A 24,063-nucleotide genomic window follows, 5' to 3' on the forward strand; every position below is an offset into this window, starting at 1 on the left:
GTTACTGATCTGTCATATAGAATTTTCCGACTTACAACCTCCCAGTGTGTTTCAGCAGTGGTAAGTGGATAATCTCTATCGTATACAGGGGAAACAGAGTGACAATATGATAAACAGCTTGTCCATTGCTGGCAGAGTCGGCAGCAGATAGTAAACACTCTTCATTGTGTAGAATTTGGCTTTCCAAACTCTTGAAAGACAAATTCTGTTGTCTGTTACATCCATACTTTCTTTCCCAGAGGGCCTGGGTTAGCATCTGTCTAACAGATAAAATTTAACTCAAGATATGGGCCCACAGGGTCCAGATTTCAGGTTCCTATTCTAACAGGATACCCAGGGTCTATGAGGCAACATTGCAATTGCCAGATATGGGATTTTTCTGCATTATGCAATCTGATCCTCTGTCCTGTAAGAAAAGCTCAGGGACATAACTGTGTATTGCCACGGCTATCAACTGCTTTTCCAAATGCCTGGCATCCAGCAGCTGGCTGCTCTACAATGGCAAATGCATCGCATGTATGCAGCACCCCCAACGTTGGATGCTCCAGCCGGTTGTGCTTGAACTGTGCGTGTGTACAGAGCAACTCGCCGCCGCAGGCACAGTAACCCGACACATTCAGAATGACGTGGGTGATTTATTTCTTTGAGACGTGGCTCTCCAAAATCCATACAATTGTTTTGTTTTAATCCAGATATCAATATCCTTCAGAGCAAAATTTGACCTTGGAGTCTTACAGTAGGAGCGGACCTCTAGATGTCAAGTAATTACTTTCAAATGTTGCTGTTTGGGTTTCTTAACAGTAAAGCTTTGCCTGATACCTTCCTGTTTCTGAAGAACAGTCCTGCACTGCTGAGATGGACATTTTGTTTTAGTTTTGTCGTGGTTGTTTTTCTATGTTATTTCAAATGCTTTTGACTAGGTGGTACTTGTTTCTGTGATCTCTGCAGTCTCTACATGGATAGGCTGGTTAGTAGCAAGCTGCTTGGAAACAGTCTTAAATGTAAAGGGGCAAAACCATGGAATTAGCCAAGATACATGGCAGGAAAAAAAGTGTTGATTCACAACAGCATGCTGCTAGATTAACCCTATCACCTCACAACCAAAGCCCATTTCTCAGGGCACAAATGTATACAAATTTATCAGGGGGCTCCTTTTACTACCACCCTTAAAAATGCTGTAAGATTATTTTCCAAGCTGTGCACAGGAGAGAGGAACATCCAGAACCTGCATAAAACTACGTACTACGAAGACCTTATGCCAACAATTTGCAAAATCAATGCTGCCCTAAAAGGGGCAGAAGAAAAGCAGTGGAGTCATCTTCTACCTGGTATTGTTGAGAATGACAGGAAAGACAGCATCGCTACATACATTATCCTTCACACTTTCTGCAGCAGGTGCTGCTGCACTGCGGCCTCTTTGAAACGCTGTCCAACCTGCAGCACCAAGCACCACCAAGGCACGCAGACATGGGCTTGAACATGGAGTTCAAGCCATAGCCTCCAGAGCAGCTTTTCATATGTCGATGCAGGTTCTCAGAGAAAGTGTCAATCAGCCTAAGGTTGCAGCGAAAGCATCGTAATCCATACAGGACCCTGTGAAATTCAGCACAATACCTGAAATACTGACAGGGTTGCAGTAAAACAGGCAGCACCACTGCTGTTCTCCCACGTCTTTTAGTGGAGAAGCCATGTAGGAGGAGGCTGTCTAAGTTGTTCTTATGGCTGATTTATTTGCAAATGCAGGTAAATGCTAGAGAAGGTGTGAGTTTAACTCTCCCTTGAGTAATCATTTCACAGGAAAAATGTGAGCCTTTGCAGTCAATAATTGCTGCATGGACATGTTTCTTTCCTTACTCCTTCAGGTGAACCAAGTACAGCTTTCCCCTGCCTCTGCTTTCATGCAGTACATTGGTGAGAAGGGAAAGTCATCCACACTGTCCTCGCAAAGCACATCCCCTCTGTGCAGACCGAGTGACTGAATTAGACAGTGAGGCTACTTCTTTCCCCCTCTTAGCAATTTACAGTGAAATGCCGCTGCTTATGTATTTCTGATGGGCAGCTGTGGGGAGATTCCAGCATGTCTAGGGGGAGCACAGCTCTGCATAGGATCCCCCCATGAAGGGGAGTCAGTGTCCCAGGACACAGGCTTCAACTGCAGGCATATCGGCACAAGCACCTGGCTTGGTACATGAAAGGTAGTACAGCAGAACAAATGTATCAGTTTAAACCTGAAGCACTTTCATGGAATTAGTCCAGGTCCACACTTGTGTAATTGCTAGAGCAGTGTTGCCCCCCATGGCTAAACAGGCGCCTGTAACTGTAGCAAATGTGTACCTGCAGTCTTGACAAATCAGTTGCTGAGTGAGAGGTTGGAAAATCTTGTTGACATACCATTAGAGGGAGACAAATAAGGGGAAGAGGTAATTAAGAGTGAGCAAATGATAATAGCTAATACACATCCTGACTTCTTATTCAGCATTCTTAAACCTGAACTCCTCAGCTAATGATGTATAGGGTAGCTTGATGCCAGATGTTAGAGTTTCAGAAAGAGGAGAAAAGAATGCACTTAACATTGATAAAAACATAACAAGTAACTGTCGCACTTAGCACAAGTCATGGAAAGCCACATTGTGTTTAAGAGCCCAAGGAGAAAGGAAACAGCATCATGGATGTTTGCAGTTTCTGAGCTCGAGCAAATAAGAACCTGCAAGTAAGAGCAAAGATGCATCCTGAGGATACTACCATGGACGGAAAAGAGAAACAGCACAGGGACAAGATAAAAGCTATTCCAAAATCTGTTCCCATCTGTCTCCAAGGGGCACTTACCTGCATGTTTCAGGGCCTACGGTGGCCTTACATTACAGAGCCCATAGAGCGTACATTTAGAGAAACATACAAGTTCTTTGTCCAAAGTAATGTCATGCCAAGGCAAAGGCCTGGTCTGATTCCACAACTGAAACTGATTCCTTCAACACTATCATTTCGTACTATGTATGTTTTCTAGACAGTCTATGAAGTACATGCGCTCCATCTCAAACTGGCAGGTCTCAAGATCTTTCTGGGTGATTCGCATTTACAGAGGCCTTGACATGACTGGAAGCCTACTCTGGAAGTGTAATTGGGATTTGCCTGTTGACTTAACTTTTTTTTTTTTTTTTTTTGCTTTCAGTACATGGATGCAAAGCCCTATCCATGACTGTAATCTTTTACAGCTCTGTAAAGACCTAGCCTCATTGCCAAAGGGCTGATGGGCCAGTATGTAAAATTGGGTATAGTCCCACAACCGCTTTGGAAGCGGCTGGGACAGCTGAAGACAGTATTTTCCTCCAGCTTTTTGTCTGTACCTGTGCTCAAAGTACAGATCTAGTGTGGCAAAAAAAAAAAAAAAAAAAAAGGAGCAGTCAGTCAGTCAGTCAGTTTAGCTCAAGTCCAAGTCGTCTGCCATTGAATCACTTATCCTTGGGATCCAAATGATGTTTCTGCATGATGTGAGGGTGAAACAGCTGAGGTCAGCATTGTATCAAGTCACAGAGCATTGCACTCAGTTACCTAATGTAGTCATGCCTCACTATTGCTTTAATTTAAAACACAGTTACTTCACAACAGCAATCAGCACTTGTTTCGGAGTTCAGTACAGGAGATACTCAACCTTGACCCATATCTAACATGGAGATTTTTTTTTTTTTTTCATTTACTTGGACAATGATTTAGGATTGCCATCTTGTTAAGTGCTTCTACTGTGCTCAGCACAGTGACTAACATTGTTCCTCCAGCACTTTGCAGTTGTTAACATATATACTCCATGAAGGAACATATACTCGTGGTATATATACTCGTGGTATTCCCATCCTGTAGTTGAGCACCAAAGAAACAAAGGAGCTGAGTGACATGCCCAAGGACATGCCAGAAATCTGACAGAGGAGAAGTGAACTCCAGTTTCCTAAAAACTGAGCCCTAAAACCTGTCAGTTCCTCAGGGCCTTGCTCTGTGATTGGGGCCTGTAAGTGCTTCTACAAAATAAATAGATTTTTCTTATTATTAAATTCAGAAGAAGACCTAAAGGTGATTTGATTAGATCATATAAGTACCTTTATCATGAGAACACAGGGGTTTATAAAGGGCTTCTTAATCTAGTGGAAAAAGACATATTACAAGAACTAATGGCTGGAATTTAAAGCCAGAAAATTCAAATTAGAAACAAGGTGCAGAATTGAGGGTTTTCTAACTGTAAGGATGATTAAATACTGGAAGGGCTATCCAGGAATTATTTGCGTTTTGAATTCCTCACATCAAGAGTAGATGTCTCTCTGGAAGATCCAATTTCATTGAACACAAGTTTGGGCTCAATACAGGGGTAACTGGATGAAATGTCTGGTCTTTGCTAAGCAGGAGGTCAGATTAGATCACCTAATCTTCCTTTACAATCTTAAATTCTATGAATTTATGAATAGTAATGACCATCATTGCACGTTACAGTTTGTAAAACAGCAAAGAGCGTGCTGCAACATAGCTGGGAGACAGAATAAAGAAGCACATTATAAAAAAAAGCACTTTGCTCTGAAACTAAACATGTGACTGGTAATTATTTAAACTTCAGCCATGTGTTTCCAAATTTTTCCCCCAAACAATATTTTATTTAGGTTTCAATTATAGGGAAAAAAATAATAATCCAATTAATTAATCAAATAGGTACTACCACATCCAGAACAGCATTGCCAACATTCCTGCATAATGTTTAAATGCCCAATTGGTACAGAAAGAGCTGCCGATTTGCAGGAATTATACATAGGAAATCTATAAAGGAGGGCTCTTCTATAAAAGGTTTTATAGGCCTGAGCCTGGGATTCCTCTATTATATTTGAGTAGCTATAAAAACTTTTGTGCTAGATCATAACATTCTGTAGTTGTGAATGCAACAGATTTTACAGAAAATCTGTTTTAGAAATGTCTCAGGGAGTTTTTCAAATAAAGACATTGGCACTGTTTTGTGCTTCTTTGCCTATAAAGCAAATTTCTGTTACTGTCATGCTACAGCCTTCATCTTAAACTTCCACATCATAGAATCATAGAATGGTTTGGGTTGGAAGGGACTTTAAAGATCATCTGCATCCAACCCCCGTGCTATGGGCAGAGACACCTTCCACTAGACCAGGTTGCTCAAAGCCCCATCCAACGTGGCCTTGAACACTTCCAGGGATGGGGCATCCACAACTTCTTTGGGCAACCTGTTCCAGTGCCTCACCACCCTCACAGTAAAGAATTTCTTCCTCATATCTAATCTAAATCTACCCTCTTTCAGTTTAAAGCCATCACCCCTTGTCGTGTCACTATGTGCCCTTGTAAAAAGTCCCTCCCCATCTTTCTTGTAGGCCCCCTTCAGGTACTGGATGGCTGCTATTAGGTCCACCCGCACCCTTCTCTTCTCCAGCCTGAACAATCCCAACTCCAGAACAACCCTGTCCTCATAGGAGAGGTGCTCCAGCCCTCTGATCTTCTTCGTGGCCCTCCTCTGGACTCACTCCAACAGGTCCATTTCCTTCTTATGTTGGGGGCCCCAGAGCTGAACGCGGTACTCCAGGTGGAGTCTCACAAGAGTGGAGCAGAGGGGGAGAATCACCTCCCTCGACCTGCTGGTCACACTTCTTTTGATGCAGCCCAGGATACGGTTGGCCTTCTGGGCTGAAAGCGAACATCGCCGGGTCACGTTGAACTTCTCATCAACTAATACCTCCAAGTCCTTCTCCTCAGGGCCGCTTTCAATCCATTCTCTACCCAGCCCGTATTTGTGCTTGGGATTGCCCCCACCCATGTGCAGGACCTTGCACTTGGCCTTGTAGAACTTCATGAGGTTCGCATGGGCCCACCTCTCCAGCCTGTCAAGGTCCCTCTGGATGGCATCTCTATCCTCCAGTGTGTTGACTGCACCACACAGCTTGGCATCGTCAGCAAACTTGCTGAGGGTGCACTCAATCCCACTGTCCATGTCGCCAACAAAGATGTTAAACAGTGCCAGTCCCAATACTGACCCCTGAGGAATGCCACTCATCACTGATCTCCACTTGAACATTAAACTGATCTCCACTGGGACATCTCCACTTGGACATTGATTTAAAGGCCCATCCAGAAATCAGGACTTGTGTATCCTCCCTTGGGGTTGCGAATGTGATACTTGTTTGTCAGATAGGTGCTTGAATAAAATCCATGGAAAGGGATCTGTGAGGCCTTCTGTTTGCATATTTGCCTAGCATTCATCTCCATATCATAGCGATTGAGCATCTCACAGTCTTAACAGATTTATCTTCCCGCCACTTCCGAAACAAGAAGTGTAATTCCCACATTACAGTTAGGAAACTGAGATATGGGGCACATGAAGTGATTTTCTTAACATCAAACAAGACGTTTGTAGCACGGGAGGGGCTGAACGAAGGCCTTGTGATTCTGAAGAGGTGTGCCTCATATTCTAGATTGTCTTCACCCTTCTGCATTTGGCTGGAATGCAAATAATAGAAAGGAAAGTGACACAAAAAATCAAGTTACACAAACAAATTTTCCCTACGAAGTGCTGCCTTTTGATGGGGGGAAGGTAAGAGGGATATTATGCTTCGCAAGCTTCTGAAAATCTCTACCAATGTCTTTCTTAAGAATTTCAGTCATTGATTTTGTGTGTGAATTTTGGAAGGAAACACACATACAAACACACACGCACACAGAAGTCCTTCTCTTGGAACAAGAGCTAAAACTATAAAAGCAAGAAAATGTGGAAAGCAGGCCTGCAGCAGTGTGGGTTGATATTCTGTCTTTAAATCATTCTGGCACTTGTTTTTTTCCCCTCGAGGTGGAAGTGGTAAGCATCAAGGCAGAACTGCAGTAGCCCTAAATCAGACCATGCCTCTGTTTCTGGGTTTACAAAGCAGACTCTTTGCATTCCCGAACAGAGGTCTTGGTGGTTCTCTACAGTGGTACAAAGACAGTTTCTGCACAGCTGTTCCCTATATGCAAGCCAGCTTCCTTTCTTTCTCACCATGCATATTTTAGTGCCGTTGACATATTCTGATATAACCATTGCCTTCTTTTCTGGCCACATACAGGTGGCCCCTAAACACCTAGTATTCGAAGGATCCGAATCTAACTTGCTACTTATTCTGGAGAAGTGAAAACTGTATAATCCTCCTGACTGTATGATATAACCTAAACTTTGTGACTTCTTTGCTATTTTAAGAGGCTTTTTTCTTCCTCTTTTTTTCTCTGAATCTGTATCCTATCCCTCTGCATCCTCCCTCCCATCACTTATCTTTCCTTCCCTTTTCTTACCTGCCCTATTGAGCTCTTTAGTCCAAAGATGAGGTGACAGTGCTGTCTTCCCTCAAATCCTCTGGACCTTTCCCTCGGTCTCCCTGGCTCTACCAAGCCAAATTCTCTCTCCTTTTTTCTGTCTCCTCCCCAACGTTACATCTCTCCACTTCTCTCTGTTCCTACATCTGAAATACTCCTTTAAAGCAAGAGTCTCTGTCTTCTTGTGTCATTTTGATCTTCTCAGTGCTACTGATCAGGCTATTCCAAAATGACAGAAAAATATCTCTGGCCTGTTCATCCCAGTTAGTGTTACAGCAAAAGCAGGCAGCTACAGCAAACACTGAAAATCAAAAAGAGAAGGGTATGTTCAAGGGGCACCGCACTTCCAAGCTAAAGGATGGTGAATCACAGTGTGTGCAGCTCACTAGGCAGCAACAACATATTGTCATGATGTTGTATGTTAATATTCCACGGTGAACACTGAAAACTGGCCAGATCACTTCTGAAGCACCCCTTATAATGTGGACTAAACAAGGAGCCCACAAAGAGGTGCTTCCCAGAAGGTATGTCCTCCCAAGGAGACACTGGACATTATTACAGCTGGAAGAGATGCACTGCACATGTCTCTAGTGCAATTGCATTCATCTCCCAAGGTTAATTCTTCTATGAGCTGTGGGTGGCTGTGGCATTTTTCCAGAAGACAGACATCTGCCACAGCTCCCTGAATTATGGCCAAGGTAGTTCATGATTCATGCATGCCCATAAGCTTAATGTAGCAAGTGCTTGGCAGGGCTAAAGTGTCAAGTGCAGCAAAAAGACCAGCGAGAACAGCGGTGGGTCAGGCCCTTCCATGTCTGTGGGTGTAAGGGGGGCATAAAAGGAACATGAAAAGATAAAGTCAAATACAGGTTATCAACACACAATGGTGAATGCATTCCATGTTTAACCATCCCAGCCACTTCTCTTGCCCCCTAAATGCATTCCAGCTTTCCAGGGGGTATCACCTTATTGCTGCAAGTGAAGCACTCAGGAAGTGATATGCACTGAAAAAGGAACACAGCCCAATCACGCCTTCCCTCTACAGCGCTCATGCTACCCACAACCATGCCGTAACACAGTCTATGCATCAAACTGACGAGTGTGCCTGCATGCTGGACACAGGCAAAATTAAGTAATGGTGCTAGCAATGAAAATAAAGGTCAAGGCTGTGAAAAATTTGGAAAAACAAATAAGCATTCAGGTGAGAATATATTTACTACTTTCCTTTAAATAGTTAATTATTTTATTTCTTGAAATCTCCCACCTTGCCAAAATGGCTCCTGCCACTTTCCGGCAAAGGTAACCACTTGTTTTGCACAGTCCTTGAAGTTTGCCAGATTCATAGCTTAGTGAAGGCTGCAGCATTTTCTGTTCTGGTGGCAATCTTTTTTGCAGAATCCAGACCCTCTTCCTGTGCCATGTGCCAAATCATTCCTGCAATGGGGCAGCAATATCCTGTTCTACCTGGGGTTCAGGAACGCAGAGTAGAGTTTTCAGTGTGATTGACGTATTTTTGCCTTCAAACCAGCCTGAGCTCCCTTTGGCTTGTAGTGCAAGAGAGGGGAGAAAAGCAGGATTTGAAAAAGAGCAAGGATCTCAATTTCCATTCTGTTCTTGATCCTGCAGAGGAGGAACTGGAGGAGATACTCCAGATAGGCACAGAATGGGATTAGGCTCTGGCAGTGTTGTTCTAGGAAGAACGGGTGCAGCAGTTACGCCGTGATATTTTCTCTACACTAGGCTATGAGAGATAATAGGTCTAATGGTTAAGCTAAGAGTATCAGGAGACCTTATTTCTAGCCCTAATTATATCAGAAATTATCTATGTTTCCTTAGGCAAATCCCTTGGTTACATACTGCCACAATTTTCCAGTCAGTAAAATGTTTAGACACCTCTAAAGCACTGAGATGCACAGATGAAAAACATTACTGTCATCACGTGGCATGATTCACTCACGAAGATTCATGCATGCTAAACTTCTGACCGAAGTTGATGGCCAACGTTTGCAATGCTTTATTACATTCTGAATTGCCTCTTTATTAGTTCAACAACAATATCTGTGAACACTCTATTTTATAAGCCCTGTGATACTTTCTGTTGGTAGTGGCTTACAGTTTCTCAAGTCTATCTAAGTTTGTAAGTATGTTTATTGCAAAATGAAAATCAATAAGGAGGGCTTTTTTTAAAAAATGGCAGTATTATATACTTAGATAGAAAGGCAAGGAATCCTGTGCATTTGTACTGCTTTTAAAACTACCTGACAATAAGGTCTCATCTTTGGCGTAGAAATTGAGCTGTTCCATAGGCACATTGTTTAGGCTACATACAGTGTAAATCTGTTTCTCCAATCAACCCTCACTCCAGGTCTGTTTGCTGACTCTGGCTACCACCATAGTGTTGCAAAGAAAAGAGGTATCCAGATATCAACATGATTCAAGGGCCTAGGAGACCGCAAGGGAGAAAAAGGGTATTTTCCGAATCAGCTCCCCATGAAATCACTGGAACTAGCATTGTCCTGGGGGATAATAGAATAGATCATTAGGTGCCTTAAAAAGTTCACATTGGATTTTGAAGCCACCCTGCAAGATGAAAAATCAGTAGTTTAGGCAAATAAATAAAAGTCAGTGAATCCTCTTTAAGCTGTGAACACAGGGGCAAAAGGGTTGTAAGAAGAAAGGGATTCCATTCTTCACAAATGATACGTTTTAAAACTCGCCCCCTTCCATCTCAAATTCTTCTTTTTCTTCCCTGGTGATTTAATCACATAAGATACTGTAAATCAAATTGCTTCCTTTTCTCCTCAAGTATGACTTAGCTCTTAATTAGGCTATTGGGCAAAAATGAAATGCATCCTATTAATAGCTTGGGATATTGTAGCTTGGGATATTGTACCTTTGTGTTAATGTAAAGGTTAAAACGTATCTTTTCAGCACTTCAGGAGTGTGATTCTGGTCTCACAGACAGACGCTTTACCTATTGCTGAATTCAGTGGAATTCACTCTGATTTACGTGCACATAAATGAAAGAGTAATCAGGACCACAGTATTTAATTTTTCTATTTCAAGCTCCTGTTCAGATAAGAGAAGTAGATACATGGGACTGAATGCCAAGCTAAGCGACCAGATCATTTGGGCTCGATTATTTTCATTCTGTGCTTCCTGTATGTACATCACGGGGTACAATCTAACATCCATATTCAGGTGAATCTCAAATCTGATAGGAGGATTCAATGTACATATGAAGGTAACTGGACATTCTCCTCAGATACTGCTCCATCGTGCTAAACAGGCATTGCTCCATGACATGATGAATTAATGTCATCATACCATGACAGCACCAAGTGACGTGATGACATTACATTGTGTTGTGACGGCACCTCCTCAGAAGGAGAAGCTATCCTACTCACGCACTCAGGTCACCAGCCAGAGGAACAGAGCCTACTGCAGCTTCTAGTTGACATCATGACTGTGTTGGCTGGCTTAGCTACGCATGGTCTTGGATGAAACCCCTGGCACACAGGTAAGGCAGATGTGGAACTGGTCGGAGCTGACTCGGTCTGACAAAGCCAGCATCTGAGTGGAACTTCTCCTGGGTTGGCCTGGGATAATGATAATATATATCTTCATTTTACAGCTGATGAAATAAATGCACAGAGTTATTGTTGACATCCAGAAATACAACCTAAGAATTCTGGTGCCTCTGGACAATGCTGACTAATATTTACTGCTAAGCTTATTCTTTTCTGGGAGATATTTACCAAGACTCATATAAGCCTCAGTTATGAAAACTTCTTCCCAGTCAGGATTTTTCATAGGGTGATTGAAGACATCCAAGGAAAAGGTGTAAACTTTGCAGACTCTTTCACAACACAGATTTGGATTGCTTAGTCTCTTATGTCCTGTTTCAAATGAGTTGCCACAGTTTAGGATAGATCTTTGGAATGAAAAGTAAAGTCCTATCCGAGATACTATACTACTACAAACTACCAACAGAGCAAAGTATACCTAACATTTATGCTCAGAAACAGGTCCTTTCCCACTGCTAGCTGTTTTTCATGTGAGCAGTATAAAGCAAAATGGAAATGATTCCTGCACTAGCTAGTGTGACTCGGCTTATAACATCAAACAGGAACCCAGAGAACAAAACATTAGTTTCATGCTAGCTACAGTAAACAACATTAGACTGGCTGAGAGCTGTAGTCGGGTCCCAGGCAAAACAAGGGACCCGATGTTGCTAAACAACATCAACACAGTAACTAAAATGCGAATAACTAAATCATACACTGTGCAAACTGAACTACCAAATGAAAGTAAAACGCTGAATTATTTGAATGCTCTTCAAACCCAATTTAAATTTCACCCACTACTGAGACCTCCATTTACTGGCATCATAACTAATAATGGGAATGCTGCTGAAACGTCAGTTTTAGCGAGAAGCCCATTAAGAGAATGAGGAAAAAAAGAGACATCATACAAGAAAACCAGCCGTTTACAACATGGCATATAAGCTCCTTGCATAGAAATACAAAATAGCTGGAAATAAAAGCCAGGCAGTAAACTGTCCTTTTCCCAACATATTCAGTAATCACATCCATCCAGAGTTTCACACAGGAAGCCCTGAATATAAATATTCTACAGCAGATGCTGCACTGGCATTAAAGTTCCCTGTTGGGGGACTGGATGATTCAAAGGGTAGTAGAAAATCTGTACGCCTTTAAGATATTGGTCTGAAACCAGCCCAGGTTAATTTTGGTATGAAAGTCATTTCCATCTGAGAGGATTTTTTAGCCAGCTGGAAATGAACTGGAGGTCTACTATGTCCCAGTCTCAGCTGGCAGCTCTACAGAGATGCTGATATATCAGGGAGACTATTCTGTTCCTAAATCCTACCAAGGTTTGTGGCTTGTGTAAGCGTGGAGCTGTTTAGGAGGCAGGTATTCCTGTGCAATGCTGTGCATGCACGCTTTTACTCCAAATTAAAGGTTATGGAGACTGAACAAATCCCTGCATGTCAGCCGAGCTCTGTGCACATTCCTATCCTCTGCCCCCAGCTGCAAGGTAAACTATGCCAGCATAAGCCACCAGCAAGAGAAAAGCTGATGCCATGGGCTCAAGTGGCACATGGGTGTTCACACATACCCCCTTACCAAGGGCGAATTGCTGCTTTTGGTGTCTGTGTCCAAATTTGCTCAGTTATTTAACCGAAGTGAGCACGAAAGGTTGCATACAAGGCTAAGATTAGGCTTCACAACATCATGGCTGAACATCTATAGAAATATGTTTTCTTCTTTCCTTGCTCTGCTCTAGCTCCTGCCAACAAGGATCCCAAAGCCCCAGAGACTGCTAGAACTCTCCATGTCTTCTCTAAACACTGCCAGCTGTGTGATCTTGGGATTTTCAAGTGCTTCATCTCACATTTTCCCATGTTACCTCCCATCAGCCATTTTCTAGCCCATTCCCCTGACATATTTTGTGCTTTTTGAAGGAATTGTCTAGCAGATTCTTTGAAGTTAACAGCATTTCTGATGTAAGTGTCATAAAACCCACTGTAACTCTGCATGCAGCCTTGCTCTGAGTCACTGGTGAGCTGGGAAACTATGCTGAGGGTCTTTGCAAGTGACCTACCCCTGTGAGAACCTGGTGGCCCCAAGAATGACCTCCTCATTGCTCATCTCTATTTCAACGCGTGGGACCTTCTTATGCAGCTTGAGCAGCCAAAGAGTCCGACCTTTTGATAGAAGATTTTTATCAATGGCTTTCCAAGGACTAAACAGATAGAAATGTCATACACATTCATTTTATCAGCTCTCTTACTGACCTCACCATGGAGAGTAATTAGGTTAGTTTGATATGGGCTGTTTTATGTACAGTTCCCTTGATCTTCTTTTATTTATAAATTTTGCTATTTCAGCCTGTTCCATCAAACTGTCTTTTATAATAGGCTCCACAGGGCTCAGCTGTCCTCTCACAGGAGGGTAAGTCAGGAATGTTTGTATTCAGTGAATGTTGCCACCCCGGTTTGAAACGATGGCCCTAATGATTAGTCAGTCCTCATAATGTTGTCAAATATTGAAGCTAAACTAAATGAGTGATGCTTACATGGTTGATAACTTTTTTTTTTTTTTTTAAGCTGGGTTAACATGAGATATCTTCTAACACGAACAAATTGCTAGCAACACGAAACATTACACTCACACTGGCTGGTCTGCTGCCCCTCGTCTACTGTGTCCCTAAAATATCCCAAGGCAGATATGCGACATTGCACACAATATGCTTATTAGCACAGTTAGGAGCCATTAGGGAGAACTAGCAGAAGTGTTGTTAAAAGGCCTGATGATGAGGAAAAAAAATTCTGGTGCCACTCAAGAAATGCAAATATTATATCATCGATGGCATAAACAGACTGGGCTTATGCCCATTACCGATACTGCAGAAATGAAGAATTTGGTGTCAGCATCCAGCAAGTTGGGAGCTCCCTTACCCCATTGGAATGCAAATTATTTGAACCTGGTAATTTATTAGGTCCACATTTTAAACATAGTCAGCATGAACCTGATTTCTCAGCTTGTAAACTCATCAGGGCAAGGACAGCCTGCAGAGCTGAGTTCAGGGGAGCCTGATCCCAACTGGTGTTACCAAACAGCAGTAATGAAAAGGTAGTGACACCTTAATCCATTGTGCATGCTTGTAGCTTGTTTATTTAGTCATCATCACCATTCTCCTTAAGACAACTTTACTCAGTTCCGGTTTCTCACAGATTGATCTTTCTTGCACCAATAAACTTCACACAGATTCCCTCCAAAAGGGTTATGACATCTTTCCATATATTCTCAGTTATGGTGTTTTTATCGATTAACTGTACTTTCACAATTCTACATTTCTGAATGGCTGACAAGAGCAGGGTACACTGCTCTGCTGCAGTTGTCTAAGGAGCAATGCTAGAAATGAATGAAGAGATTTGATTAAAGCTGGGCAGGGATGCTCATTCTGAAAAGAGACCAACTCCCCGTATGCATTGTCTATCTGGATGGGACTTTGCAGGCTGAGATTAAGGTACAAAGCTCACATTGGTGTTGTCTCCAAGGCATGAAAACATCTCACTCCAGAGCTCTGTGAACTGTGTGTAGCCCCTAGACAACAGTTGGCCCATGTCTGCAAATTAGCTCAGATGAATCAAATTTCCTTCTCTCCTGCTTCCCTGACAAAATGCCACTCAAACAGTAATTAACAGGTCTTCTCATTACCGCTTACTCTCTCTTGAGCTGTTGGAAAATGATCTGCTCTTTGGCAACTATTGTATTAGTTTGTCAAGGGCTTCCTACAGGAACACGGCCTGCATGGAGGCAGCCCTCTGGGAGCTGGCTGTGGGGCAAGGCTTGGCAGAAAGCAGTGGAGGAGACCCATAGTGCTGCAAAAGGGTACGGACTGCAGCCTGGGATTTGGAAGTCTGAAGAAAACACGTATGCACAGAAGAATGACATGAGAAAGATCTCAGCTGGAGTGCCACTTTTTCATGTCCCTCTTTTGGGCCACCTCTCTTGGCAGGGTTAAAAACTGCTATAGTGATGGGTAATATACTTCAGCTTTGGGGTTCAAACCTCTCCATTTTTGGCTGCCCTCATAGGGGAATACTGGTCTAAGAAAGTTTGCCTTAAACCTGTGCAGACAAGTGCTCACAGCACCTCCACAGGCATGCAGAGCTCACTGTGTTCAGACCATTTGATTAACGATGACGGAAAGTCTGATGTGCCAAAACCCTCAGAGTCCCCTGGTAGTTGGATACAATAACTTATGCCTCTTTACTACCTCATTTACAGGGATCTCAACAGATTTGCTTTACGCACAAACAGTGGTGGCAATTTCTGTTATACTTTGCACAGTATCTGGAGATTCTCTTAGGGGAAAAAAGGAATTTCCTTGTCCTCAGGGTTCTCATGCAGCCACATGAACTCAACAGTTTTGGAACCCAGTAGGCAAACCTGAAGAAGAAGGAATTTGTCATTTTTAAGCCAAGCCAGTGAAATTCAGAGCTCTAACATTTTTTGAATAGCAAGACTTGATGATATTACATTTAGCTTCTTGTTACAGCCCTGGAAAATGTAAATATTATTATGCCAGCTTCACTGTTGTAGAAACTCAAGAAAGCTCCCATTGTAAAGTCACTGACATTACTGAGTCTTGGAAAGTAAGACTAGAAGAGACCTTGAGAGAGCATCTAGCACACTCCCTGGCCCTAAAGCAGGAATAATTGTATCTAAGCCTAAACCTCTACAGTCACTAGCTCTAACTGGGACTTATTTAGTGATGACTTGAACATACTAGCTTTGGACAGCAGTTTTCTTATTTAAAAGAAGCCAGTATTTATAATCAGCTGACAGTTTTGACATGCATAATATCTGCTACAAAATATTCAGTGGTTAATAGGATCCACGTGGCCCAACTACTAATGTTCTGACCTAACCTTAGACTATACTTTTACCCCTTTAGTATTTATTAGAGTTTCTCTTCTTAGTAAATGTGCTCTTCTTTTGTTCTACTTGGCGATGTAGGAGCATTAGTCTGTTACTTTGGTGTGTATTTCTGGCACTGGGGAGAACATTGTTCCTTTTTCTAGTGAGAACCAACCTCAATATACCTCAATGCCTGCCCCTGTACCCTGTCCACAGACTGTCTGCTGCGATTAAATCTCAGGTAGTCACTTGAAGGAAAAAGAAATAGGTAAATGTTGGACAGGTGATGTGAGAAACTGCAGTACTAAAAGCCAGTATAAGTATCACTCAATATGTAAAATAAATTATTTAGAAGTGGATTGCCCCATCTCAGAAATGAATAAAAACACCTGGATGTTTCTGTCCACTCTCACCAGACCCACCTTCAAACAGTTTAGTGAAAACTGTACTGTGTTTGGATGGTTTTGTATGGCAGTTTTAGGAGCCCCATTTATTGTAGTTCGGTCTGCAGTAATCAGAATTCACATCCAAAAATTCTCTTTGATCTAGTATCCTTACTGGCATTTTCTACAGGAAATTAAGGAAAGCACACAGACCAAACTGGCCCCTGTGCTCTTTGAGTTGGTCTCTCCAATTTTGTATAAGAAACACTTGCACAGTTTATGTTATTCATACCCATTCAGTGGACTATTCAAAGTGTAAAACCCACATCTTTCATCAGTATAAAACTGGTTATGACTTCAGTCAAAAAAACCCCACAAACCCAAAGTATCACCAGCTTGGTGCCTTATATTCTCCTACTGACAGTGAGCTTTTAGTTCAATCCTTGTTCCTGCATTCCTAAGAAAAAGAGGCTTCAGAGAGCTCAGGAATCTGGCCCAGTAGTTACAACAGTAGCTTGAGACATATGAAAGCTAGAATCTACACTTTCCTTTGCTATTATCTTCCCTGTGATGCTTCCTTTCCCTGGAACCATTTCAGCTGTGCCCTATTTTTTGTCTGGTCACCAAGGGTCTAATGTAGTAGTCCTAATAAAAGCAACACAGTAGGTACCGGAACTGCAGGCTCATCTTTGCTTAGCAGTGCAATAGCTTCTCCGAAGCAAGCAGAGGTGCAAAATATAACTACCTTTCCTATCAAAATCAGTAGGAGAAGCCAAAGCTATAGTGTCACCCTACTTAATGCAAATGAGTCCTGGTGCAATACCCTCTGCAGTAGTTTGATCAGTACTGCTATCTCTGTCTTAGAAAACTGAAGAAGCTGAAGACATCGAAGCTAGGTGATTAGTCCAGGATGAACTGAGAGTCCATTTCAGAGCTGGGTTAGAATAAGAGAGTTCCCAGAACCCGGTCCTTTGGTCAGACCACATCTCATTCTTCCTGTCCCTCCACAACAAAGGTAAAAAATAACCCTCCAAAAGCCCAGAACAGCAGTCACAAATGAAAGAGCAATTAGAAGCACTATCTGGAAGAAACCAAGTAATATCTACCTGTTCAATAAGAAGGGGCCCAGAATATGGTTCCTTTGAGGGGTTTGGATAGGACTGCCCAAGGGTGGGCCTATGTCATGCTGTGGTTTGTTTATTGCCTTTGTTGTTTGTTTTTTCCCCTACAGCATTTGCCTCTTATTCAATCCATCTTCTATTTTCTTATCATCAGATTGAATTATTTTGGTCATTTAATGTCCTGTAATCTTTAGATCTAATTCTTCTGAAAGAATATTGTGTGCCTAAATAAAATATAAATATGTATTACTGGTAGCAATGCCTACCGCTAAGGTTGCTCAGCTGTTTCTCACATATGACACTGGGAATGGGAATGTGTCTTTTGCCATCTCCAGGAAAAAAAATGTAGTAAGGTAATAGGAGGGACCAGAGTTAGAGTGACGAGGGCACAAAGAGGGTGGGAGAAAGAGCCCCAGGACTGGCTGTGAATGCAGAGGGAAGAAGTCCGGTTATGGGCCAAGTAGATGGCAGAAGATGAGGTGTGTAGGATCAAAAGAAGGCTCAGAGGGGAAGAAAGCACAGGGCCGCTACAAACTAAAAGGAAGGGAGACAGAAATTTGGAAAGTGAGTTGGAACTGATGGAATTTTGCTTATTGATGGAATGAGTAAAAAAGGAGATCAGGAGAAAAGGTGGGGTGGAATGGAGAGCTCAAGAGAAGAGAGAACTGACCGAGAGCAAGGGAACTACAACGCAGACCTGAAACTGAACCCATCCCTCCTGCGTCATCTATTGTCAGCCAGGATTTTGAAATTTCCTGACAGTGTGCATCTGATTATTTCTTTATTCTGCATCCTTTAATGTCAGGATCATATGACATATAGCAGTATAACAATGTACCCTGTTAGTTCAAGTGATAGAAGCCTGCACTACAGATCTGAAAAAAGCAATGTTAAACGCTTGATGCAAGAATTGCTACAAGCCTTGCTCCACTGTGGATCTAAACATCAAAACCTTGCCGACTGGGGAAAACCATCTCTTTGCTCTAAGGAAAAGAATTACACTATAAAATATTTTAAAGACTGTTAATGTTGCAACTCTACTGATCATGAAGGCGTATGCCAATCAGGTCCCGAAGATCAAAAAAAGGGAAAAAGTTTGTCAACAGACTTTGCAGCTAGGACTTGAATGTGTGCACGTGTCCATAAAAGTAGGGACAGAAGGCATGGGTGCTATTCTTAGGTCTGCCAAAAGAACGGTATGACCTTGGGCAATCTATTAACCTCTCCGCACCTCAACTTCCCCATCTATATAAAAGAATGAGGATGACATATTTTGCACTTGACAGGTTTGTAGATCACTAAGACCTATGAGATATACCCAAGGGTAGCTCACATTAACCAGCTAGTTCTGCATCTCTAGGCAGGAGAGCTGCTGTTTCCATTTTATGCGCCACTCAATGCAGTCAGAATTATGGTCAGAAGTCAGTTCCTGTGGTCCATTAATATACAACCTGGCATCTCTCAATGCTGCATTCGAGAACTAATCTGCCTCCAGTCTCGGCTAATTGGAAAAGATTTTTTTCTCTCTGTTATGTGGATTTCCAAAGTTAAATCTTGAGTGATAGACAGTGCTGTCACAGCAGCATTAAGTGTTTAGAGAGTGATTATTCTTGAAATACTTTCATTTTTCAAACTTCTGCTTTCAGAAAAAGCTGTGGAAATAAATGAGAACACCAAGGGCTAAACAACACTTTGAGCTTTACAACAATGATCTCCAGAAAGGGGATGCAATAGCCCAAAGCCTTGCCTATTGCATTTACAATTACAAGAATCTGCAGGTTTCCTCATATCACTGTTGGCATTTAGGGGCTTGCATCATGTAAAAACCTATTCATAACAGTCAATGTGCTCCTGAGAGGAATCACTCTCAAAACGTCAATATACTTTTTTGTAACCTCTCTATTTAATAAAAAAAAGAGACAGCTTCAATTAGTGAGGAATATTCCATACAAATTAGATTATTTTAAAAGTTCCAGCAATATTAAAAGATATTTTTAGTAAATGAACAGCTGTCACTTTGGCAACATTTGTAGCCTTTTACTCTCTTCGCCCCCCCCCCCCCCCCTTCAATTTTGATACCTGGTCACTTATTCTATATGAGTCAAAGCCATACTCATAATTTCTCACTACAGCTAACAGAAACTATGCCTGCTGAGAAAATGAATAAGGAATATTCGGCATTTATGATCCCACTGCCACCAGCAGCTAAACAGGCAGCTATGTGGAAGCTGAAACTTGCCCCATACAGTCTGTATGTTGTTGATCCCTGGATCAGTGTGAGTGGGAGCGGCTCCATGGGAGGGCAGAGAAGGGCCCAGTTTAGAGCAGCAATCCACCTCATTGTCTTGCCAGAGGAAATCAGCACGTTGTGCCCTGGTGATGCATGGACAGCCCAGGCTGTAAGCACTGAACCGTCAGACCTGCCAACGTGCCTACCAATATGAACATGCTAGCTGTTTGTTAGGAGATTAAATCCCAAACCTTGCTATCAGCAGAGGCGGAAAAGCAAGTCCTTTCCTAGCAGCACAGCTTTGACATATCTTCCTCCCGTCTTCCATTCTCCTGACCTCCCATCAGTACCAGGGCTTGAACACTTCCTTTCCTCTTATTCCCTGAAGGAATATTTAACTTGCATTTTTGCAAAAAGCTTTTATTATTAATATTATTATTATTATATACAGATTTATCAGTGAAACTCTTCAGGGGGAAAGCTTTTGTCATCCGTGAAAGTGCAGCACAAAGAAACCTGGCCTTATCTTACTAATTACTCCAGTGCCTCCCCAAATCCAATCAAGCTGCTTGTTATTAATCAGTTAGAAGTGTTGCCTGTATGGCAATATAACGTACGCCAGGATGAGATCTGTTTACAGAACTCCAGCTTTGGCAATGAGCAGGGAGATGCTGATGCCAAGAGAAGCAGTCTTGCTGCAGTCTATCAGCCAGATCAGGGGCCAGCAGACACGTGAGATTTCAGGTGTTGCACCCAGAGGGCTGTGGATGCCGTACCCACATCTACCTTCTCCACACTGTCCCTAAAATATCAGCATATTTAGAATTAGCCTTGAGTCCAGAAGAAAAATTACTGGCATAGATGTGGATATAACTCTATGAGGGGTATCAAAGACCATGGTTCACATCTGATGTCCTATGAAGGGTTCTTTTACCCTTCTACCTGCCCGCTGATTTTATACCTGCATCCCAGGAGTGCAGAGGAACTGAGAAAATTTTATCACAAAGTAGTTTTACTGTAATCAACCTGAAGATTGTGACAATATATGGATTATATATTGGGCAAAAGTTATTTTGTCAATCCTATCCAACCAGCATTGGTGGAGGCTGAGAAATTCACTAACAAACTAATGGATCCAAGCCCAGAGGTACTAAGTCCTAATGCAGTGACCAGTGGCATGCTCTTTCTTCTCAGAGGAGTGTGTGCAGGCTCCTCTCAGATGGGCTAGTGCCAGTCTTGACTTAGCTCTTTGAGCAAATTCCTGCTTAAGGCGAGTGAGAACTTTGCCCCAAGAAAGGCTGCTGCAATGAAGGCAATGCAAAGCAAATCTGCATCATTCCTCTAAAAGACAAGTGTCTGCTGAGAAAAAAGCTGCACAGGTTGATGAAGAAAGTTGAACAATAAGGTTTCACTAGAAAGTGATTGTGATTTTTGCCAAGCATAGAATGAAAGGTCTAGAACAGAACTGCTTCCTTGGGGTGAGGTGAGGAAATATATAAGAAACAAGAGAAGTGTCATGTGATCTTTCTCTTCAGCCATCCTTCTACTTTCTGGCAATTGGCAACTCAGAGCGAAGATGCAGCTGAACCCATCCCTCTTCCCACTTGAGAATGTCAAAACATTTTGCTAACAATGGCAGGTCAAGTTTCATAGCCAGGCTGAAAACCAGCAGATTATTACTATTGCTATTTACAGGTCATGAAACGGAGACACAGAGAGATGAAAGAACTTGCCTACAGTCCATTAGTGGCAACACCGAGAAGAGAATCCAAAGAAATCTTGTGGCTGACCATCATCTGCTTTGTGCATCATCCCATTTTCTTTCTGCAAAAGGCAATGCACTGTTGTAGGTATACTACATGCAGTAAATACTCTTCAAGCAATAGCACACAGTAATCTTGCCACAGTGTTTTTCCTTATTTTCTTCAATGATTAACACATAATATTGCCTCTTTCATTTTACACATTGCTCCTTTCCCATTCCAGGTTCAGTATTTCCAGTCTGGAAAGAGACTGTTTTTGCAAGAAAACATAGAAGTAATTCTGCTGACTTCAAATACAAGCTGGTCTGAATCTTTTGTAATGAAGGAAGAATGCTGGCTAGATATATAGGGCTACCTTCTATTCAAGATGTGCTGTGGGATCTTAAATATCCATCTGGACAGGACATGGAGAGAGCAGATAGGACTTCAGTTTAGCATTTATCCTAGCAGCAGTCTTCAGTAAGGCAGCATGGTTTTGAGTCTGAGCCCCAGCCCTAACTTCGTAAAACCTAAGTTGACCTTCTAGCCAAGGAGTAAGAGTACTGTTGAGTCAGCTGTACAACAATGCAGAGGGAGATGGCAATGGCTCGTAAATCTGTTTTGTATTTCAGCATGCCATTAATCTACTCATAATTAGGACAAACCACAGGATGAAACCTTAGGCAGGCACTGATGCTGCCCTTATTACCTGTGGATTGATTCCCCTCTCACTCATGCCTGCGTTACATCAGTGATTTGCTGGTGTTTCTCTGGTTTACTTTGCTGCAGTGAGGATATGAATCTGGCCCAGAGCTCTAATATCTGTTCTAATTTAATTCATGCCTCTGCCTCCACATGGGAATTCTCATCTAGACACAGCCCCCTTTGGGCCCTGTGCTATTTCCAAATATAGGACCTTTTCCCATTTGCGCTGGATTTGGCGGGAAGCCCACCTAACTCTTGTTCATTCACATGACTTGCACCACCTTTTAAGGTTAGATTTAAGATGTTTCTCTGCTCTGCCTGCAGTCCATTTTAAGTACATTGTATGTTTTATTATTTTGTGTGGTTTTCTTGCACATAAATCAATATATAATGAAGCTAAGCACTTTTACAATTGCCAAGGCAATGTGCAGATATGAACTCTCCTAGACCCCTGGGAGGTGAATAAAATAAAGAGCATTATTAGCCTCTCTATCTAGGTCTTTCCAGCACATTCCAGAGCGGAGTAGGGACATGTCAGATTTCACAAACCGACAAAACGAGGCTGGGAGATTAAGGAGTGAACTGTACTAGGACAAGGAAGAATATGACCCAGAGAAATCAGCATGTACTTATTGCAGCTGAAATGTGCAGAGAACCCACGCCCCTGTGTACCATGAAGCTGTGCTCTCAACAACGGACTTTCGATGCAAGCTAGATGCTAAGCCAAGGCCAGTGGATTTATGCAGACATGATGATCATTTCCTAATTCTGCCCCACAAAGGATACGCTTTCAGAAAGCGGAGAGCTCCAAAGATTTACGGAGATGATTGCTTTTCTTTGGGGCCCACGCCAAATGTTCTGGTGTGTGAGGCTAGAGATGGGGATGTAGTGATTTGCCCAAGGTAATGCAACAGAACGGGCCAAAGAACTGGAATCACAGAGGCTGTAGATTTCAGCTCCAAGTGGAATTCAGCACAGCATTACTATCGCAGTGGTATTCTCTTCTACACTGATTGAGATATTCACATTTAATAAACATACGTCAAACTCTTGAAGGACAAACCTGTGAAATGAACCATTTCCCTCTTCCAGCAAACCCAAACGTCACAGATGACATCCCAGGGCACCACTGTTCCATGAGTGAACACCTGGGAATGTCTACAGAACAAACCTGTGGGGGAAGGAGGAAACAAAATGTCATGGTGTAACCTAGGGGTGAGCATTTGTTACAAGACCCCTCTGTGCCCAACCACAGAGAATATGGGCTTGCTAGAGCCTGAAGCTCACACAACAGCAGCTCACAGTTGCTAATTCTAGAGAGCCAAGCTCAAACCCTGCTGTGTTGGCCAGGATAGAGGCCAATCACAATACGAGGCAAATCCTTTTAATATATTGCATATCATTGCAGTAATCCAAGACAAATCTCAGAAAAGAATATGCCTTTGGAAGACTATTTTAGTCGCTGTGAAAATTATTCCAGTAAAGAAATGGCAAAATGATCTTAGCAGCATTCAAGTTCCCTATCAGCATTCGAATGAGAATCCCCGGCCAGGAGCCTGAGGAGGCCACAGCATCCAAGAGGATGCCAGGGAATGCTGCAGTTCCTCCTGACTTCTCCGCACAAAGACAAACATGGTTGTACTGTCCAAGATGAGAACACAACACAGCACCAATACAGAATTTACTTTTCTATTGCAGGGGACCAACTCCATTTGTCGTAAAATTCTTACACATGTGTGTGCACATATCACAGCTTCTTTATAGTCCTTTCTGACTTCCAAGGTCTAATGGCACATGCTGGACACATCTGCAAGCTTCTCATTTTGCTATCACCAAGTTTAGAATTACACTCTCTTAAAAAAGTAAAAGCTGAGGTTCAAATGACTCCAGATTATACCAATTTAAGAAAAACATTACATATTTCCAAACATAATAAAGTTATGAGAATTGTCAATACCAATGACTATTTGTTAAATAACTTACACCAAATCCTGCCTCAGTTGCCAAGAAAGTACTATAGATCTAACCAGAAATTTCCACTTATCTAGCGAAGGCAGAAAAATCATCCCTCTTTCACCTGTGGTAATCCACAACATTCTC

This window comes from Nipponia nippon, unplaced genomic scaffold (assembly GCF_047370975.1).
Source record: "Nipponia nippon isolate SJK-2023a ecotype South Korea unplaced genomic scaffold, ASM4737097v1 scaffold_9, whole genome shotgun sequence".
Lineage (NCBI taxonomy): Eukaryota > Metazoa > Chordata > Aves > Pelecaniformes > Threskiornithidae > Nipponia > Nipponia nippon.